The sequence below is a fragment of the Lissotriton vulgaris genome, chromosome 2_1 (assembly GCF_964263255.1).
Source record: "Lissotriton vulgaris chromosome 2_1, aLisVul1.2, whole genome shotgun sequence".
Lineage (NCBI taxonomy): Eukaryota > Metazoa > Chordata > Amphibia > Caudata > Salamandridae > Lissotriton > Lissotriton vulgaris.
The window spans coordinates 631128988-631149306 of record NC_141687.1 but is presented as its reverse complement, the minus strand read 5'-3'; positions in this window follow the sequence as shown (position 1 = coordinate 631149306).

Genomic DNA, 20319 nt, shown 5'->3' with positions numbered 1-20319 from the left:
TGGTTACTATTACTAATGATGAGTTTGAACTTTTGCACCTGCTGAGTGCTTTCAGTTTTGCAAAACTCGTTTTTCTGCAGAACAGCAACTGTAATGCCCCAAACAAACATAGGCAACTGAACTCTGGAGGGGTCACTCAGGAAGTACTACAGGGAATGGTTACTAATGATGAGTGAACTTTTGCACCTGCTGAGTGCTTTCAGTTTTGCAAAACTCGTTTTTCTGCAGAACAGCAACTGTAATGCCCCAAACAAATTTACTTGTGAAAGTTGATTTCTAATCCAAAAGCGATCCAAAGAAAGTCAAAAGGCATCAAATCCAAAAAAGTGCAGGCAAATGTCAACCTGAGGAGTTATTCTGATAAAAATCATAATTTTCAGAAGGTCTATGCTGCTTGCTAGTGGATTTCTTGTGCAGAATTGCAAATTTTATAATTTCGCGAGTGCGAGATTGTTGCTGCCCGCTGCACCTACATGTTCGCAATTGCGAACTCTCGCGATGCGTCGCCAAACTCCCGCGGGTTCCCGCAGCAAGATCCAAAATGGTGCAGCACTTGCAAAATATCGAGAAAAACAACTCGGCAAACGCTGAATGACGGTAAGTGAACGCCGCACGCAGCAAAATTGTATCACCAAGAAAAAAGAATCCGCTGCGTGCGAATTTGCGGATTTTCAGTAAATTCCCGCGCGTTCGCGGATTGCGAATTTACCGAAAATCAGCAAAATCCACGCGCAGAACGGATTTTCCGCCCAAGCTTAGTAAGCACATAAAAATACTTTTCAGTAGTAAATTACTTGTATGAACACAGTTTAAAATTGCAGTATAACTTGTACTGATTCTGGTTACAGTTTAAGTAAGCAGTTTGCAACAGGTATAGTACATTCAAATGAATGGGCTTTTTAAGAAAAATGCAATTAATTACTTTTCAGATTACTTTTGCTAACACAGGGCTGGATCCCAGATTCAGCACTGGGACATTTCCTGTAAACAGTTGAGTAAATTCGTTTTAGTTAGAGGTACGTTTTTTAAAGAATATTATTGTATTTCAAAAGTTGACACTTTGAAACTTTTTCACAAAGAATCACTAATGTTATCCTATGGGAGGAAATTCACTTAGTAGGTAAGTTACTTTTGCGTTACTTTTGTAATCCAGTGCTGGACTCCTAGGTTCAGCCCTGGGACATCTACTTAAAACAGGTAAGTAATTAAGTTTTTGTAGTTTGTATGATTTTTAAAGAATATTCTTGTATTTTTAAAAGTTGACAAACTTTTTCAGATAAAATCACCAATGTTATCCTACGGAAGGAAATTCAATTTGTAGGTAAAGTACTTTATCATTACTTTTCTTACTCAGTGTTGGATACCTAGATTCAAGAAAACACCACAGGGCCTTGACTCGACTCAGTAAGGCTGAGTCCATATAACTAAGAAACGAAACGATTGCCAGTAAGCATGGGCGGAAAATCCGTTACGCTCGCGGATTTTGCGGATTTTCAGTAAATTCGCAATCCGCGAGATTTGCGAATTTCCCGCAAAATCCGCAAATTCGCACGCAGCGGATTTTTTTTCTTCTTGGTGATACAATTTTGCGGCGCGCAGCGTTTATCATCGTTTGCCGAGTTATTTTTCTTGATATTTTGCGAGTGCTGCGCCATTTTGGATCTTGCTGCGGGATCCCGCGGGAATTTGGCAAGCGCGATTACATAATCGCGGCTTGCCAACTAACGCGAGTACGCCGTGATCACGTATCGCGGTACTTCGCAATTGCGAGCTTTGAGATGCGGCGAGCAGCAACAATCTCGCACACGTGAAAATATAAAATTTGCAATTCTGCACAAGAAATCCACCAGCAAGCAGCATAAACCTTCTTGAAATGATGATTTTTATCTGAATAACTCCTTAGGTTGACATTTGCCTGCACTTTTTTTGCGAGGAGTCCATTTTGGGGAGGGGGGGTGGGAGGAAGGAAGTGCCCCACAGTCTTCAACTTCCTGTTCCTGTCCAGCAGGCTCCTCCCAGTGCTTTGTCCATCTCCTGGTCACTTTTCATTTGGATCTGGAGCTGGAAGGATTACTTTTTGTGGATGCTGCTGGATATTTGGATTTGAGGCCTTTTTGACTTTCTTTGGATCACTTTTGGATTAGAAATTTCACAAGTAAGTTTGTTTGGGGCATTACAGTTGCTGCAACTACAATTTTGGAATTTTCGATTTTTGGGCTGTTTTGGGGCCTTTTGCCCAGGGGTACTCAGTGGTGGGTGGACTGAGTCTTTCTGTGGGGTGTCTTGAACTTAAACATCATGGAGGGCATGGATGGAATGGGATTTTGCAGATTTTTCAGTGATTTTCGTTTTTTGGGGCTGTACTTGTGGCCTTTTCACCAGGGGTATTGAGTCTAGCATGGGCCTAGTCTTTCTGTGGGGTGTCTTGAACTTAAACATCATGGAGGGCATGGATGGAATGGGATTGTGCTGATTTTTCAGTGATTTTCGTTTTTTGGGCCGTACTTGTGGCCTTTTCACCAGGGGTATTGAGTCTTGCATGGGCCTAGTCTTTCTGTGGGGTGTCTTGAACTTAAACATCATGGAGGGCATGGATGGAATGGGATTGTGCTGATTTTTCAGTGATTTTCGTTTTTTGGGGCTGTACTTGTGGCCTTTTCACCAGGGGTATTGAGTCTTGCATGGGCCTAGTCTTTCTGTGGGGTGTCTTGAACTTAAACATCATGGAGGGGATGGATGGAATGGGATTGTGCTGATTTTTCAGTGTTTTTCGATTTTCGGGGGTGTTCATGGGGAGGGACAGGCAATGTGGCTGGGGGCCATTTTGAGTGCTGCTACAGGCCCTGGCCATGTGCTGGGAGGCAAGTGGCCATTTTGAATGCAGGCATTGTTGTTAGGCCTGCAACCATTTTGCCTACTTTTCAACCTTTATGCCCAGGGGTAGTGAGTCTTGCATGGGCCTAGTCTTTCTGTGGGGTGTCTTGAATTTAAACATCATGGAGGGCATAGATGGAATGGGATTGTGCTGATTTTTCAGTGATTTTCGTTTTTTGGGGCTGTACTTGTGGCCTTTTCACCAGGGGTATTGAGTCTAGCATGGGCCTAGTCTTTCTGTGGGGTGTCCTGAACTTAAACATCATGGAGGGCATGGATGGAATGGGATTGTGCTGATTTTTCAGTGTTTTTCGATTTTTGGGGGTGTTCATGGGGAGGGGCAGGCCATGTGGCTGGGGGCCATTTTGAGTGCTGCTACAGGCCCTGGCCATGTGCTGGGAGGCAAGTGGCCATTTTGAATGCAGGCATTGTTGTTAGGCCTGCAACCATTTTGCCTACTTTTCAACCTTCATGCCCAGGGGTAGTGAGTCTTGCATGGGCCTAGTCTTTCTGTGGGGTGTCTTGAATTTAAACATCATGGAGGCTATGGATGGAATGGGATTGTGCTGATTTTTCAGTGATTTTCGTTTTTTGGGGCTGTACTTGTGGCCTTTTCACCAGGGGTATTGAGTCTAGCATGGGCCTAGTCTTTCTGTGGGGTGTCTTGAACTTAAACATCATGGAGGGCATGGATGGAATGGGATTGTGCTGATTTTTCAGTGTTTTTCGATTTTTGGGGGGTGTTCATGGGGAGGGACAGGCCATGTGGCTGGGGGCCATTTTGAGTGCTGCTACAGGCCCTGGCCATGTGCTGGGAGGTAAGTGGCCATTTTGAATGCAGGCATTGTTGTTAGGCCTGCAACCATTTTGCCTACTTTTCAACCTTTATGCCCAGGGGTAGTGAGTCTTGCATGGGCCTAGTCTTTCTGTGGGGTGTCTTGAATTTAAACATCATGGAGGGCATGGATGGAATGGGATTGTGCTGATTTTTCAGTGATTTTCGTTTTTTGGGGCTGTACTTGTGGCCTTTTCACCAGGGGTATTGAGTCTAGCATGGGCCTAGTCTTTCTGTGGGGTGTCTTGAACTTAAACATCATGGAGGGCATGGATGGAATGGGATTGTGCTGATTTTTCAGTGTTTTTCGATTTTTGGGGGTGTTCATGGGGAGGGACAGGCCATGTGGCTGGGGGCCATTTTGAGTGCTGCTACAGGCCCTGGCCATGTGCTGGGAGGCAAGTGGCCATTTTGAATGCAGGCATTGTTGTTAGGCCTGCAACCATTTTGCCTACTTTTCAACCTTTATGCCCAGGGGTAGTGAGTCTTGCATGGGCCTAGTCTTTCTGTGGGGTGTCTTGAATTTAAACATCATGGAGGGCATGGATGGAATGGGATTGTGCTGATTTTTCAGTGATTTTCGTTTTTTGGGGCTGTACTTGTGGCCTTTGCACCAGGGGTATTGAGTCTAGCATGGGCCTAGTCTTTCTGTGGGGTGTCTTGAACTTAAACATCATGGAGGGCATGGATGGAATGGGATTGTGCTGATTTTTCAGTGTTTTTCGATTTTTGGGGGTGTTCATGGGGAGGGACAGGCCATGTGGCTGGGGGCCATTTTGAGTGCTGCTACAGGCCCTGGCCATGTGCTGGGAGGCAAGCGGCCATTTTGAATGCAGGCATTGTTGTTAGGCCTGCAACCATTTTGCCTACTTTTCAACCTTTATGCCCAGGGGTAGTGAGTCTTGCATGGGCCTAGTCTTTCTGTGGGGTGTCTTGAATTTAAACATCATGGAGGGCATGGATGGAATGGGATTGTGCTGATTTTTCAGTGATTTTCGTTTTTTGGGGCTGTACTTGTGGCCTTTTCACCAAGGGTATTGAGTCTAGCATGGGCCTAGTCTTTCTGTGGGGTGTCTTGAACTTCAACATCATGGAGGGCATGGATGGAATGGGATTGTGCTGATTTTTCAGTGATTTTCGTTTTTGGGGGGTGTTCATGGGGAGGGACAGGCCATGTGGCTGGGGGCCAGTTTGAGTGCTGCTACAGGCCCTGGCCATGTGCTGGGAGGCAAGTGGCCATTTTGAATGCAGGCATTGTTGTTAGGCCTGCAACCATTTTGCCTACTTTTCAACCTTTATGCCCAGGGGTAGTGAGTCTTGCATGGGCCTAGTCTTTCTGTGGGGTGTCTTGAATTTAAACATCATGGAGGGCATGGATGGAATGGGATTGTGCTGAGTTTTCAGTGATTTTCGTTTTTTGGGGCTGTACTTGTGGCCTTTTCACCAGGGGTATTGAGTCTTGCATGGGCCTAGTCTTTCTGTGGGGTGTCTTGAACTTAAACATCATGGAGGGCATGGGTGGAATGGGATTGTGCTGATTTTTCAGTCATTTTCGTTTTTGGGGGCTGTACTTGTGGCCTTTTCACCAGGGGTATTGAGTCTTGCATGGGCCTAGTCTTTCTGTGGGGTGTCTTGAACTTAAACATCATGGAGGGCATGGATGGAATGGGATTGTGCTGATTTTTCTGGGTTTTTTCCGATTTTTTTGGGGTGTATAACTGAACTGATGTTCCTCTGTCTTCCATTGCTTTTAGGTGCACAAGACTCAAGAGAACCACCAGTGCCTGGAAGAAGTCCTGCAGCGATGTGTGTGTGCAGCATAACGTCACGCGACGTCACGTCTGGCCTCAGACAACTCTACAATTCGTGCAACTGCGGCCTGCTGTCTGACCTGCTCTGAAGAAGATGGCCCCAAAAAAAGGTCTCCGTAGCTCCTCTAGCAAGAAAGTTGCTAGTAAGGAGCAGAAGAAGCAAGTTACCAAGGAGGCTGGTGTGCCGCCCGCCGCGTTTTTTGGGAGCAAAACAAAAAGTACGCCTGCAGAAGCAGCAGGATCTGCTGGGGACCAAGCTGGGAGCAGCATCCCCGCTCCATTGGGTTCAGTGCCTCCACCACCACGCCAACTTAAGTCAAAGCCCTTGAGTGCTTCAGAGGCAGTCAGTGTACTTCTCCAATCACCATCGACCAGTGATGTTGGCTCATCGCAAGAAAGTAGCAGCAATGTCCCTGAATCAACACAGGTTGTTGTAAGTCATCTGACAAGTGTTGAACAACCACAGCCCCAACAACACCATGTGCAAGTACAAGCCCAAGTACATGTGGATGGAGAGGCAGCGCAAGGAGATGCGCAAGCAGAGGTGCATGGAGGGTCACAAGTGCCCACAATAGTTGTTCCTCCCGACATAGGGGCACATCAGGAAATCGACAATCAAGGCGAGGTATCATTTGAGGAAGCCACTCCTCCTGATGATCATTCATTGTCTTCCACACCCCTAGCAAGGAAGAGATCAAGGGTGAGGTCTACATCTTCTTCAAGCACACCTCCTTCTGATGATCGGGATGAAGATTGGGAACCACCAAGGCTGTCTGGGAGTGAGGCACACCATGATCTGACAAAGATACCTAAGCGTAAAAGGAAGGTCGTCGAAAAACTCATAGCTATGGAGTGTGATGAGGCTCAACAAGAAGTGACGCATACTGCTGCTGATGAAGCCCTTCACGACGACGATCCAGTCATCATAATGGTCACTGCAGCCCCAGCGGGCATGCAGCAAAGAGACATTTTGACCCTATCCCGAGAAGCTGCTGAGCGTGATGATGATGTCGACGAGGAGTCAATGGAAACACAACAATCATTGGATTTGGAGTTAACTAGTACACCAACACCTACCGCTTCCATATTTCTTCCTCGCAAGAAGGGAGTGGGACCTCCATCCACCTCGACCTCAATTAGTGGTGGTGAAAGTGCAAAACGTACTGAAGTTCGGCAATCCACATACTACACTTCATCTGGCATTAGCAGCAGGACCACCACCACCAGTATCGCCGCCTCCTCCGGCCCCAAAGACATTTCAAGTCTCCAGTTTGGGACTTCTTTAGTGTTTGCCCAAAAAAGGAAAACGTAGCCATTTGTAGCATTTGTAAGCTTTGAGTTAGTCGTGGTAAGTTTGGTACCAACTATGGTACCGGAGGCCAGAGAGGTCATCTTAGGAGAGCGCACCCTGTCCAATGGTTTGCGCACCTAGAGGCGGTCAAGGAAGCCCGAATTGCACGTAATGAAAACGTTGATTTTTCATCTGATGATGACGAGGAGGAAGAAGACGATTCAAACACTTCACTTACACCCAGTACCACTGTCAGCAGCACACCCCATGTGAGCCACACTAAGAGTGTGGGAGAGAGTGAGACATCAATGCGAAAAAGTTCATCAGCGAGCGTAACTGGGTCGAAGATATCATCATCATCCCGTAAATCCTTGGTCCAGGGCAACATTAAAAAGATGTTGTTTACAGAAGCGCAATATGAACGCAACCACCTACATCTTCTTCAAGCACACCTCCTTCTGATGATCGGGATGAAGATTGGGAACCACCAAGGCTGTCTGAGAGTGAGGCACACCATGATCTGACAAAGATACCTAAGCGTAAAAGGAAGGTCGTTGAAAAACTCATAGCTATGGAGTGTGATGAGGCTCAACAAGAAGTGACGCATACTGCTGCTGATGAAGCCCTTCACGACGACGATCCAGTCATCATAATGGTCACTGCAGCCCCAGCGGGCATGCAGCAAAGAGACATTTTGACCCTATCCCGAGAGGCTGCTGAGTGTGATGATGATGTCGATGAGGAGTCAATGGAAACACAACAATCATTGGATTTGGAGTTACCTAGTACACCAACACCTACCGCTTCCATATTTCTTCCTCGCAAGAAGGGAGTGGGACCTCCATCCACCTCGACCTCAATTAGTGGTGGTGAAAGTGCAAAACGTACTGAAGTTCGGCGATCCACATCCTCCACTTCATCTGGCATTAGCAGCAGGACCACCACCACCAGTATCGCCGCCTCCTCCGGCCCCCAAAGACATTTCAAGTCTCCAGTTTGGGACTTCTTTAGTGTTTGCCCAAAAAAGGAAAACATAGCCATTTGTAGCATTTGTAAGCTTTTAGTTAGTCGTGGTAAGTTTGGTACCAACTATGGTACCAGAGGCCAGAGAGGTCATCTTAGGAGAGCGCACCCTGTCCAATGGTTTGCGCACCTAGAGGCGGTCAAGGAAGCCCGAATTGCACGTAATGAAAACGTTGATTTTTCATCTGATGATGACGAGGAGGAAGAAGACGATTCAAACACTTCACTTACACCCAGTACCCCTGTCAGCAGCACACCCCATGTGAGCCACACTTAGAGTGTGGGAGAGAGTGAGACATCAATGCGAAAAAGTTCATCAGCGAGCGTAACTGGGTCGAAGATATCATCATCATCCCGTAAATCCTTGGTCCAGGGCAACATTAAAAAGATGTTGTTTACAGAAGCGCAATATGAACGCAACCACCCACTGACGCGTCTGTATAACACTAAGCTGGCTAAAATGCTAGCTCTGGACCTTCTCCCTTTTTCTTTTGTAGAAGGGGTTGGTTTTCTAGAATTAGTGGCAGCGCTCTGCCCTAAATGGAAGGTTCCTAGCCGGTTCTATTTTTCCCGAGTTGCGGTTCCAGCACTACATGAAGATGTTCTGAAGGTGATTGGGGCAGCTTTGCAGAAGAGTGCTGTTCACACTATACATCTGACAACCGACATGTGGACCAGTGGCGCAGGCGCTGATTACATGTGCATCACTGCACACTGGGTCTCTTTTTCAGGGGCTAAAGCAAAGCTAAACACAGGTGTTGACCCGGACATTGTTTTTAAAGCTGCTCGAAAGCATGCAACACTAGCCATGTTTGGTTTGGAGAAACGTCACACAGCAGAAAACATTTTGGATGTCTTTAACACAAAGGTCCTTAACTGGCTGTCCCCAAAAAAACGCCAGGTTGGTTATGTTTCCACGGACAATGGCGCCAATATAGTTAAGGCCATGAGGCTGGGTGAGTATTTCAGAGTGCCGTGTTTGGCGCACTGTATAAACCTGGTTGTCCAAAAATTCTTGGGTAATAAAGACAGTGCAGCGTACAGAGTATTGGACACCTGCCGAAAAATGTGTAACCATTTCAGCCATTCTTTTAAGGCCCGGAAGCAGCTGAGGAGCCTGCTATATCAACATCAAATGCCAGTGAAAGCACTCATCCAGGAGGTGGTAACACGTTGGAACTCAGCCTTCTACATGCTTGAGCGTCTGTATGAGCAGTATACGGTACTCGATCACTATTTCTTAACACAGGGTACAGCTCAGAAGGAGGACCTGAGGATGGGTGCGGCGCAATGGAACATAGTTAAAAGCCTGACATGCATGCTTTGTCCTTTTGAGTTCTTCACGCGTGCAGTCAGCAAGGAGGACTGTAATTTGGGAAAAGCTATCCCATTGTTGTACATGCTGGAGCACCAACTGAAGGAGGTATGTTCTGTGTTTGAAAAAGATGAAAAAAACCAAGACTCTTTTGTTCTGGCTGAGAAATTATTAGAGCACCTACAAGGCGATGAACGTCTTAAAATGATCCACTCAGACCAGCATTACATTTGTGCTACTATTCTGGATCCACGCTACAAAAAGGCGCTGGCAGGCCAAGCATTCTTTCCTTTTGCTGATGAAGATTTTACAAGTTACAAACGGTGGATAGCCTCCTCAGCCAAGAGGTTTGAAAGAGAACGGCAGCAAATTGAAGGAGAAGGCAGTACATCAGCATCAGCAGGCCATCCCCAGTCACAACAATCCTCTTCTGCACCTGTGGCTGCGGCACAAGTGACCTCTCAGCCGTTAAAGAGACCGGCAACTGGATCATCTGCACCACCAGACGCAACAGTAACATTGGAGGCTGAAGAGGATTGGCTAGCTCGGCTTGGGTTTGGTTCTCAAAAGGTCACAGCAACAGCTAAGCAAAGAGGAGGAACCTTGGAGGAGAACCTTGATTCGATGGTCAAGGACTATCTGAATGACTCAACAGAGGTCTATGTTAATGCTGACCCATTGGCGTATTGGCATGGGAAAAAAGAATTGTGGCCACAGCTCACCAACCTGGCTTTAAACTACTTGTCTTGCCCACTCGCAAGTGTGTCTTCTGAACGTGTTTTCAGTGCTGCTGGTGGCATTGTAACTTCCAAACGGAGCCGCCTCTCGCCCAAAAATGTGGAGAGGTTAACAATGATCAAGATGAATCAGCACCTCATACCACCAGATTTCAGAGTACGAGAAAGCGCGCCGGATGAAGATGAGGTGGCCAGCAACATAGATGAGGGAATTTCTACTCTGTCAGGTGACACTGAGCTCACCCTGCCTGAATTCGCAGAGTATGATGACGAAGCCTTATTCTCATTCCTGGACCGTGATACCGAGCCCTGAAAATGAGACAACGAATCAATCACTTTCTTTTTCGTCCTTATTCACTTTTATTCCTGTGTGTCTGTCTTTCTTTGTTGTGCGCAGTTAATATAATTCAAACTTTAATCAGATAATCACAAAAACAAGCCCATCAGCAGAACTGTCTTCACTTGTTTGCTAATTGATTTTAAGGTGCCGCAGTCTGCATTCCTCAGGTTCACAAGTTCAGAAGAACATGCTCCTCTATCCTCCTCCCCCGGACCCCTATTTCCATCAAAGCAGAGGGCTGGTTTACGCCCAATGAAGATAGACTCAGCACTTGTGGGGGTGTTGTTCTACCTCTTTGCAGGTGAGTTGACGGCTCTGGGGACATTGCTGGGAAGCTCTAAAAGTGGTTTGGACCAAATCCGAGGCGCAAATTTTTTAGTGTTTTTGCTGACTTGCTTGCCTTTTAGGTGCTCTTAGGGGGGGTTCCGTCTGTTTGTGGGTGAGTTTCAGGGTCTGTCAGCACTGCTGGGACACTCTAATCTTGATTGCATTTGCTTTTCAGGAAATCCGTGGTGGCAAAACGGACTTATGGCCAAGCTACGCAGCGCGTTTGGACCGAAGGCCGAGAAATATTGTAAGTAGTAGATGTTGCTTTTGGCCTGTTTGGGGGTGTTATGCTTTTTGGCGGGTGGGTTGGCGGGTCTTGGGCCATTCCTGGGAAGGTCTAATACCGGGTGGAAGTGGTTGAGACAAAATCCAGGCCGATTTTTTTGTTGTTGCCATTTCTGACATTTTGCTCAATGTAGCGTTTTCGGGGGGCGGTTTGGGGGGCTTCCTGGTGTTTGTGGGTGGATTTCGGGGTCTGGGAGCACTGCTGGCTATGGATACTTTACTTTGCAAGAGGTTTGAAGTAAATCCATGGTGGCAGAGGGGAGTTAGGGCCTAGCTGCAGAGCGCGCGCGGAGTGATTTGGGAAATTTGGGAAAAAATGACTAAGTCCCAATTTTTGTACTTTTGCTCTTTGGCTGTTTGGGGGTCTTCTACTCGTTTTCTCTTGGGTTGACGGCTCTGGGGCCATTGTTGGGAAGCTCTAATACCGGATAAAAGTGGTTTGGACCAAATCTGAGGTGCCAATTTTTTAGTGTTTTTGCTGACATGCTTGCCTTTGAGGTGCTCTTAGGGGGGGTTCCGTCTGTTTGTGGGTGAGTTTCGGGGTCTGTCAGCACTGCTGGGACACTCTAATCTTGATTGCATTTGCTTTTCAGGAAATCCGTGGTGGCAAAACGGACTTATGGCCAAGCTACGCAGCGCGTTTGGACCGAAGGCCGAGAAATATTGTAAGTAGGAGATGTTGCTTTTGGCCTGTTTGGGGATGTTATGCTTTTTGGCGGGTGGGTTGGCGGGTCTTGGGCCATTCCTGGGAAGGTCTAATACCGGGTGGAAGTGGTTGGGACAAAATCCACGCCGAAAAGCCTTTTAGCACTTTTTGTAACTTAGGGTTCATTAGCCCTAGCAGCAGGATTGCATGTGTTTCGGGGTGTTCTACATTTTTGCAACTGAGTTCTGGGGTCTTAGAGCACTCGTGAGAATGTGTAATTTTGGTTGCAAGTCATTTGAAGAAAATCCATGGTGGGAAAGGGGGGATTTGGCATAGTTAAAGAAAGCCTTTGCCACTATTCTTAACTTAGGGTTCGTTAGGGTTAGCAGTATTTCGATTGCATGTGTTTGGGTGGGGGGGTTTTCGAGTCTTGGAGTGATGCTGGATATGGATACTTTTGCTTGGTTGCTTGCAAGTGGTTTGAATGCAATCCACGGTGGGTAAGGGGGTATTTGGGCCTACTTTTACTTTCAAAGTACGTTTTGTCACCAGTTTTCTGCTAGGCCTCATTTTTTGCGATTTGATTGGGGGTCTTCTACATTTTTGCGACTGGCTTTAGTAAGGGTTTGGGTGGGAGCACTGCTGGGAAGATCTAATTTTGTTCTAAAACACAGTTTACAGTACACCTAGCTTGAGGGGAAAGATCCGCTACATTAATTTGCCCATACTTATTTATCCTTCAAAAGGTGACTCAGACAGAGTACGCACTGTCAAAAATATTGTACTGTCTACTAGGAAAATCAAAGTGTGAGTTTTTGCACTCCACAGCCTACATACCTTATATTTATTTATCAGTGGTGTTGTAATATTATATCACTTCCTGTTTTTCGTTGAATAATTACAGGCCGGGTTTCAGTCTGTGCAATGGGGAAAAAAGGATGGAGTCAGGCTTCACATTAGCGAGCCGCAATTCAGCATCCGCCAGGCAGGGAGTGGACAGGGTGTCTTCTGGTCACCAACATTGATGGACGAAGCGTCAGATGGAATGGAGGAGTGCCGCTAATAAGAGGATTTTTTTTCTGCATGCAACTTACTTACCAAATTCAACAGGACAACTACAACAACATACAGATACAGTATCCATTGTGTTTTTCTAGGACTGTGACTGCATTTCTTGAATCTCTCTCTGCTTCTAAATTGATCCTTTAACACATCACTTAGTCCACTCCACTATCACATCTGCACCACACATAGTCATTTGTAAGTGCTCCTACGTAATTCGCAAGTCGCAGCACGCCCCAGCCCGTAGAGGACTGGGGTGGCCCCAATGATGAAGCATGTCACCAAGGGGCAACCCTGGTGAGTGAGGGGACACCTAGAAAAAGAGCAATTTCTCCTTTTCTATCTACTACTCCTTCCAGACCAACCCCATTGAGTGTTGTGAATGGATTTATAGTGACCAGCAAGGCTCTCAGGTATCTGGCAACAGAGACCTTATGTTGAATATAGTTATCAATAATTCCACACACGCCCTGTACTGTCGCATTCTTTCTCCCACAGTTGTCGAAAGTACTACTTACTTTTCACTGACATGCATGCACTAGTGCATGCACTTTCAAAGATTGATGGATAGGTTTGTACCCCAAGCTTTGTTTATGTTCAATTGTTTGTCCATGCTGTGCTTTTTTTACAGGGTGTCTTCTGGTGGTGACCAACATCGATGGACGAAGCGTCAGCTGCAATGGAGGAGTGCCGCTAATAAGAGGATTTTTTTCTGCATGCAACTTACTTACCAAATTCAACAGGACAACTACAACAACATACAGATACAGTATCCATTGTGTTTTTCTAGCTAGGACTGTGACTGCATTTCTTGGATCTCTCTCTGCTTCTAAATTGATCCTTTAACACATCACTTAGTCCACTCCACTATCACATCTGCACCACACATAGTCATTTGTAAGTGCTCCTACGTAATTCACAAGTCGCAGCACGCCCCAGCCCGTAGAGGACTGGGATGGCCCCAATGATGAAGCATGTCACCAAGGGGCAACCCTGGTGAGTGAGAAGATACCTAGAAAAAGAGCAATTTCTCCTTTTCTATCTACTACACCTTACAGAACAACCCCATTGAGTGTTGTGAATGGATTTATAGTGACCAGCAAGGCTCTCAGGTATCTGGCAACAGAGACCTTATGTTGAATATAGTTATCAATAATTCCACACACGCCCTGTACTGTCGCATTCTTTCTTCCACAGTTGTCGAAAGTACTACTTACTTTTCACTGACATGCATGCAGTAGTGCATGCACTTTCAAAGATTGATGGATAGGTTTGTACCCAAATATTTGTTTATGTTCACAATTGTTTGTCCATGCTGTGCTATTTTTTCTTGTCTCCCAAAACCTTTCCCAAAAACCCCCGTACCCATCCATTTTTCAAACCCTAACCCTCTTCCCCCGGGCTGTGCGGTTTTGATTGATGTGTGACTAAATTACAGCAATAAATCCACACACTTGCTGGGGAGGATAAGGTGATAGCAACAGGCTGGTGAAGAAATCCGAGGATATATTCTTACTCTGCTTGACAAAGACCCATGGCTAATGTCAAAGAACTTCAACCGAATTAGTAGTTATACTTTACCATTTGTTAGGCTACAATGTGGCACTGTTCTAGTGTACTGTCACCTGCTATATTCTCTATTGTACCGTTGTATTGCTCAGGAGGAAAAACCATATTTCATTTTCTTTTTTTTCATAGGCATGCAACTGCCACTGTGTCACAACACTAGTACCACCGCTATGAGGAAATTTTATCCGCCCAGGATCGCCAACCTTATTCGCTGTTTCCCCTGGAGCCAGCCCTGGGTCTAGCCCTACTTTAAAACACAAATTACAGGTAAGATAAGCGTTTGGTGGGAGGGAGTACAATGGAGTATTAGGAGAGACGAGAGACTGACGGTAGTACTACTAAAGTCCTAGGACTCTTGAATTCACTTCACTTACTCTGTGAGAGGCACTTAGTGTTGAAAACATTTGGGCATTTACACTTAAAGGAAGAAAATGGAACTAAACTTTCAGGAAAACAAAGTTACTGTTAAACCCCCACCCACCAGGCAAGCAGTAAAAAACCGGTATGCTCAGATAAAGTTTGAAAAAGTATATTTATATCCCTAACAAAATAATATCCCGCAAGACCCTCCCTAACCCCAACGGTTGTCCTTTAAAAGTCCCAAACCCAACTCCCGATTCCCACCCCCCAAAAGTCTCTAAAAAAGGGGCAAGGGACACTATGGGTGGATGCTGTTTACTTTTTGGGCCAGGGCATCATACTCCTGGCGGAGCAAGGCGTGCTCTACGCGGAGCCCCTCCAACACGTTTGTGAAGTGGTGGAGCTCCTGCTGAAGGCGGGATACCCTCAGGGTACTGCGGCGCAGGCGTGCCTTGCAGTTACAATGGCTGTGAGAGGCAGCTGTTGTCCTTGCTGCTCGGCGGTGGCGTTTGGCTTTGGCAGCCCGGCTCAGTCTGGCTGGAGCACTGTGCTGGGTGGCAGCCCGTGGGGGCACGGAGGCCGATGCAGATGACGTTGTTGTTGTGGTCGACTGCACACTTTCGTCGTCCTCCAGGGCCACCAGCCGCCGATATTCTGCAACAGTGGCAGCGATCCTCCGTTGCCGGGCCGCTCTAGCCAGCTCCTTCCTCCTTGATCGTTTGGAAGGAGCATCTATATGAAGAAAGAAAGACATAGTCTGTAACCAATGCTCTTTAAGATTAACTCAATCATTCAGCAGAAATGTGTGTTGCAGTACAACTAGCAACTTGCAAGCGCATTACATAACTATTGAGGCCAGTATCTATCTAACCTCCCACTTCTTCATCCTTGTTCTAACATTAGTGGGAGTTTAAGGAACAAATTCTACGAGCACTATGGACTTCCATTGGAGTCGACTATGAAAGTACACCAGTCTTATTCTTCTTCTTGTCTCTTGTTTAGGAAAATTGGTACGTTATCTTCTGCAAGCCGGCATAATGCCAGCGCAGTGAACTTGCACCCGAGAAAAAGAGACGCACGCCATGATGAGTGACCTAGACTTGCGTTACTGTACCGGTCCAGTACATGCAGGTGGTGAAGCTCTTACTTTTCTATTACGGGTGGCACTGAGAATACTCTGTTACAAGGGCTACTGCTTAATTAATTTAACTTTCACCCTACAGTGCAAATGAGTACTAGAAATGGAAAATGAAGAAGATAAATAATCTGATTATCTATCACCTCACATGGGATGTTTTTGCTTACATATGGGATGACTTTAGGTGCTTTGCTTTTTATTGAGTGACCAGTGATACATCCACACATGAATGACTGAGTACTACTAAACTTATTAAGGGAGGTAGGGAGTGGCCACCGTAATAACCGGATCTATGCTGTATTTGCAATACAAACTACTGCTACTATTGATGGTAGTATTTGGACAAAATTATAACTTCTTTTCCTTGCCTTTCCTACACTGGAACGGACGTGCGGGTGCAGTGTTACATGCTCTTCAAAGTTACACTTAGTTCATCCACTGACCGTCTACTCTCTCTAGATCATGGGTACTCACAGACTTTCTCTCAGGGGCTAAATTTACAGTGTAGTTTGTGGCCGAGGGCCGCGCTGGTGGGGGCGGAGTCAGAGGGGGCGGGGCTAAAGCAAAACAAAAACTTGTGACCATGAGGTTGCACACAGGTCCCTGCAGCAGATGCCTTCATCCACTGAGCCACCAGACCCAGCATTTACATACATCTCTCTCCCTCCTGCTCTCCCTCCTGCCCTCCCTCTCCCTCCCCCTCTGTCATCTCATTGTGTGTGTGTCTGTCTATGTCAGCCTTCAGCCCGGGCTGAGACATCTTCCTCAACGCGCACACACAGACAGCCACACCAAAGTACTTAACAGGTCTTTAAAAGACCATTAACATATTATTGAGGCTTTGTTTGTTGTAGCGCCCCTGCATCTCCACCCTGACAATCACTGCTTGCCCGGCCCCACAGAGCAGAGGCTTTGTTCTATTTCACCTCTTTGTGGCCCTGCATCTCCACTCTGCTCTGTGGGGGCCGGGGGAGCAGTGATTGTCAGAGTGGAGATGCAGGGGCGCTAACAGGTGAAATACAACAAAGCCTCTGCTCTGTGGGGGCCGGGGGAGCAGTGATTGTCTGCAAGGTCTGTGCACCGCCAAGGAAGGCTTGCCGGGCCGCCACCGGCCCGCGGGCCGTACTATCAGTACCCCTGCTCTAGATACACATATGCTATCTAAGAGTCAGATAGTAGCATGATCCAGGTATATTATGGACACATACAGTTTCTGTGTCACCACCCAGGCTGTTGTCCTTCCACCAATCATTGCTTCATCATTCACCCAGCCATGCATCTCATATTCTTTCCTTCCCAGCCACGTCTTCAATCTCAATAAGTAAGGAATATATAAGAGCTTACCTCTGCCGGCACCACCACCGTCTGAACTCTCACAGCCGGCACTGGAACCGCCGCATCCTCCCCTGAGGAATTGCCCTCCGCCTCCATGTCGAGCACCACCACCTCCGCGTTGGCCCCGCTACCAGATGTTCCACCTACAAAGTACATTTAAGAATGTTAGAATAAACCACTCACTAGTATTTGGTCTAGGAATGAAGACATGTGAAAACAATGTAATTTGTGACTGTGTACTCTAAAGTAAAAAAAAATGTCCCTTTTTCCAGGGAAGGGTGTTGTCTTGCTGCACTTTTTGGCACAACTGATGAAGGCTGGCTTTTTAACACGCACCATTTTTCTCCACACAGACAGAAGATGGACTTCTAACAACAAGATCAAGTTGAAACAAGGTGAGAGCTCGGCTCGACCACAAAAAATGTCTTCAATTAATCGTCAGCACTAACCACATTTCCAGTCTCAGTTAAACGTTTAGTTTTTTTATTATGACTTCATTTTAATAAATGTGTTTACTTTTAATAAAGCTTTTAAACTTAAATAGACTCTGTGTTTTTTGGTCCAGACTAGAGTGACTGAGCGAAAGGTTTTGCAATTTTTGCAAGCATGAGTCCGTGCCTCTGACACTTCTTGACTCTGACTCCGAGTCCGTACTCTTGAGCTACGTTGGATAATCATGATTGGGGATCAATCATCGATGAATTCGGGAGGTAAATGACTGTGCCACACTATGTAGTCAGTCAGTAAGGACATTGGGGGTTCAAAGTCTGTTATCACAGAGGTATGTGGAAACTCTAACAGCGCCTATTATAATTGATAAGCAATGCACTATTTATTGTCCATAGTTCTGTTTCTGCAGAAGAATTGTCCCCGCAACAGTAGTGGTATGGATTGTCCTCCTATCCAAACCAAAAGGTAGTATCTTATTCTTTCTTGGTGGTCATGCACATTTTATAGTTGGGAATTTTCAAAGCAGATAGAACACTTCAAAAGACATTATGGACAATCCCAGAGGACTACACTAAGTTGATAGAGCTATTGCTGACTAGAATGGGAGTTTCGCCAACCGTGCAATCTTAGTTAGCTACACAGACAGACTAATAAGAATAATCTAGTAATACCACAGGGAGTCATAGTAGAGGCAGGATATGAATTTAGATACAGTCTACAAGAAGATCAAAGACGATTTTGAAAAAATCAAATGAGGAACGCTAGGAAAAGTAGGTACTAGTCTAAAATAAAAACTTACTGGGGCAGGCAAAGGAGCCCTCACCTGCCCGATCCTGGCCCTGTTCAACAGAATCCGCCTGCTGCTCCTGTGTCCTCCCCTCGCCCCTGGGGGGAGCTGACGTACAACATGAAAGAAAGAACAGAAAACATGGATGATTGTTGCTTGTCAATGTCAACCAATGTCAACCAAATCAAACATTTCAAAACAACAATAATAAAACATTTCCGCGAAATTATATTGATTAGGGTTAGTTTTCATTGATTTGCGGACCTGCGACTTCGAAAGTCACGTAACTCACTAAACAAAGTACTGAAAGGTTCACCTAGGACTGGCAGGCAGCAGTCCGCAGGCAAGACGCAAAGTGACAGACAAACTCCATTGTGATTTCAGTCAGATCAGTGACAACACTAACAGCTGCCTGCTACATAACTAGTCATTTAAATAGTCAAACTATCAATCCATCGCCACTATTTTTCTTATTGTCAGAGGTACAAAGGAAGGGGCAGAGTTAAGCCCCTTGCAGCTCTTTTGCTCCGTTCTTGCGTGATTTTTGTGACGCAGCAGCTAAACAAAAGAGGCGCCATGGTGCGGCGTATAATATTATAACAACGTGACGCATTTGGGAGATGCATCCCGTTATAAAGCCCTGCGCCATCAGGGGGCGTTCCGGCGCAAGGGAGGGCATTCCTGCGCTGGAACACATCCTAAAAGTGGCTGAGGGAAATCTACAAAATTTCAATCAGTCACCTTTAGGACAATGATGCGTCACACAAACCCTGGTGTGCACCTGCTTGAAGCAGACGTACGGCTTGAACCAGCATTGGGGAGATAGGGTACCCCAGAGCATTGCTGGAGCTGCGCCATCGTTGCGACGCAACTCCAGCAGCAAAGCTTCGGTGACGTTTTGGGCCCATGGTGCGCCGCATTGCAAATACGGCGCACCATGTTTGGTGGTGGTAGCGGGCTGCACAATTACTGGCGCATCCCTGCTACTTTGCAGGGATGCGACGGTAATTGCAATGCTGCCCCTTAGGGGCATACTTACTTACGCGTTCTGGCGCATCTCCAGAGATGCGCCAGATCAAATGCGTCACGCAAAACTACCCTTGCGACACGGCAGATGCGCCTCATTTACAATGCGGCGCGCCGTGGCGCAAGGGTAGGCACTTGTGTGACGCATCTCGTCACGTAAGAGCGGCGCATCGCTGGAGTCACGTCGCCAACGCAATGCAACTCCAGTAATGCTCAGGGCCACCCAATACTTAACATGCTGTGTCAGTCCTTACGCCTGCTTCAAGCAGGCATAAGGAATTGAATTGACGTAGCAGCGTCGCAGAAGTGCCTGCGTTAAATCTTGTAGATTTCACGCAGGACCGCCTACCCTGAATACTAGGAACGCACCCATTGTGGCGCAGGCCCATGGCTTTATAACGTGACGCATCTCCCTAGATGCGTCACGCTGTAAATGACTCACAGGGATGCGCCACGTTTACGCCGCTGTTGCGTCACGCAAGGCAACGTAAACGTGGCGCAAGGGGCTTGTAAATGTAATCTGCCCCCTAGTGTCTAGCATTACGCAGTTCTGTAAAGTACACTCATACATAATTGTTACTCAGGCCAATGAGACCACAAAATAGAAAACAAATAAGCATAGTAGCAACGCCACTGAGAAGGAGAGCAGTGCACCTGAAATGCACAGAAGATTTTGAAACATAATTTAACTACAATGTAATCGTCAGCAGCATTATTGGCTTGCTCCATGTAAAAAACAAATATTTGCAATACAACAACACAGAGCAGGAGAAAACATAGTAGTGAGTGATGAAATAGCTACTACTACTCACCAAGCCCGGGGATCTCCAAGCCGAGCTGGTTCAGCAGGTCGCGCTCCCTGTCCAGGACGTCCGTCCAGCGGTGGGTGACCTGGCTGTAGGTGCGCTGGACCCCGGAGAGTTGGGACATGGCCCAGCACACCTTCTCCCACCGCTTCCGGCGCTCCCGGATGTTGTAGCCGGCCGCGATCCTGCCGCCTCCCGCGATGGTCCTGGGCTGGCGGCGCTGGACGAAGTAGACCAGCGCGCCCACTTCCTCCGGGCTGAAGATCTCCCATCGCGTCTCCTGCTCCCCCCTCAATCGACCG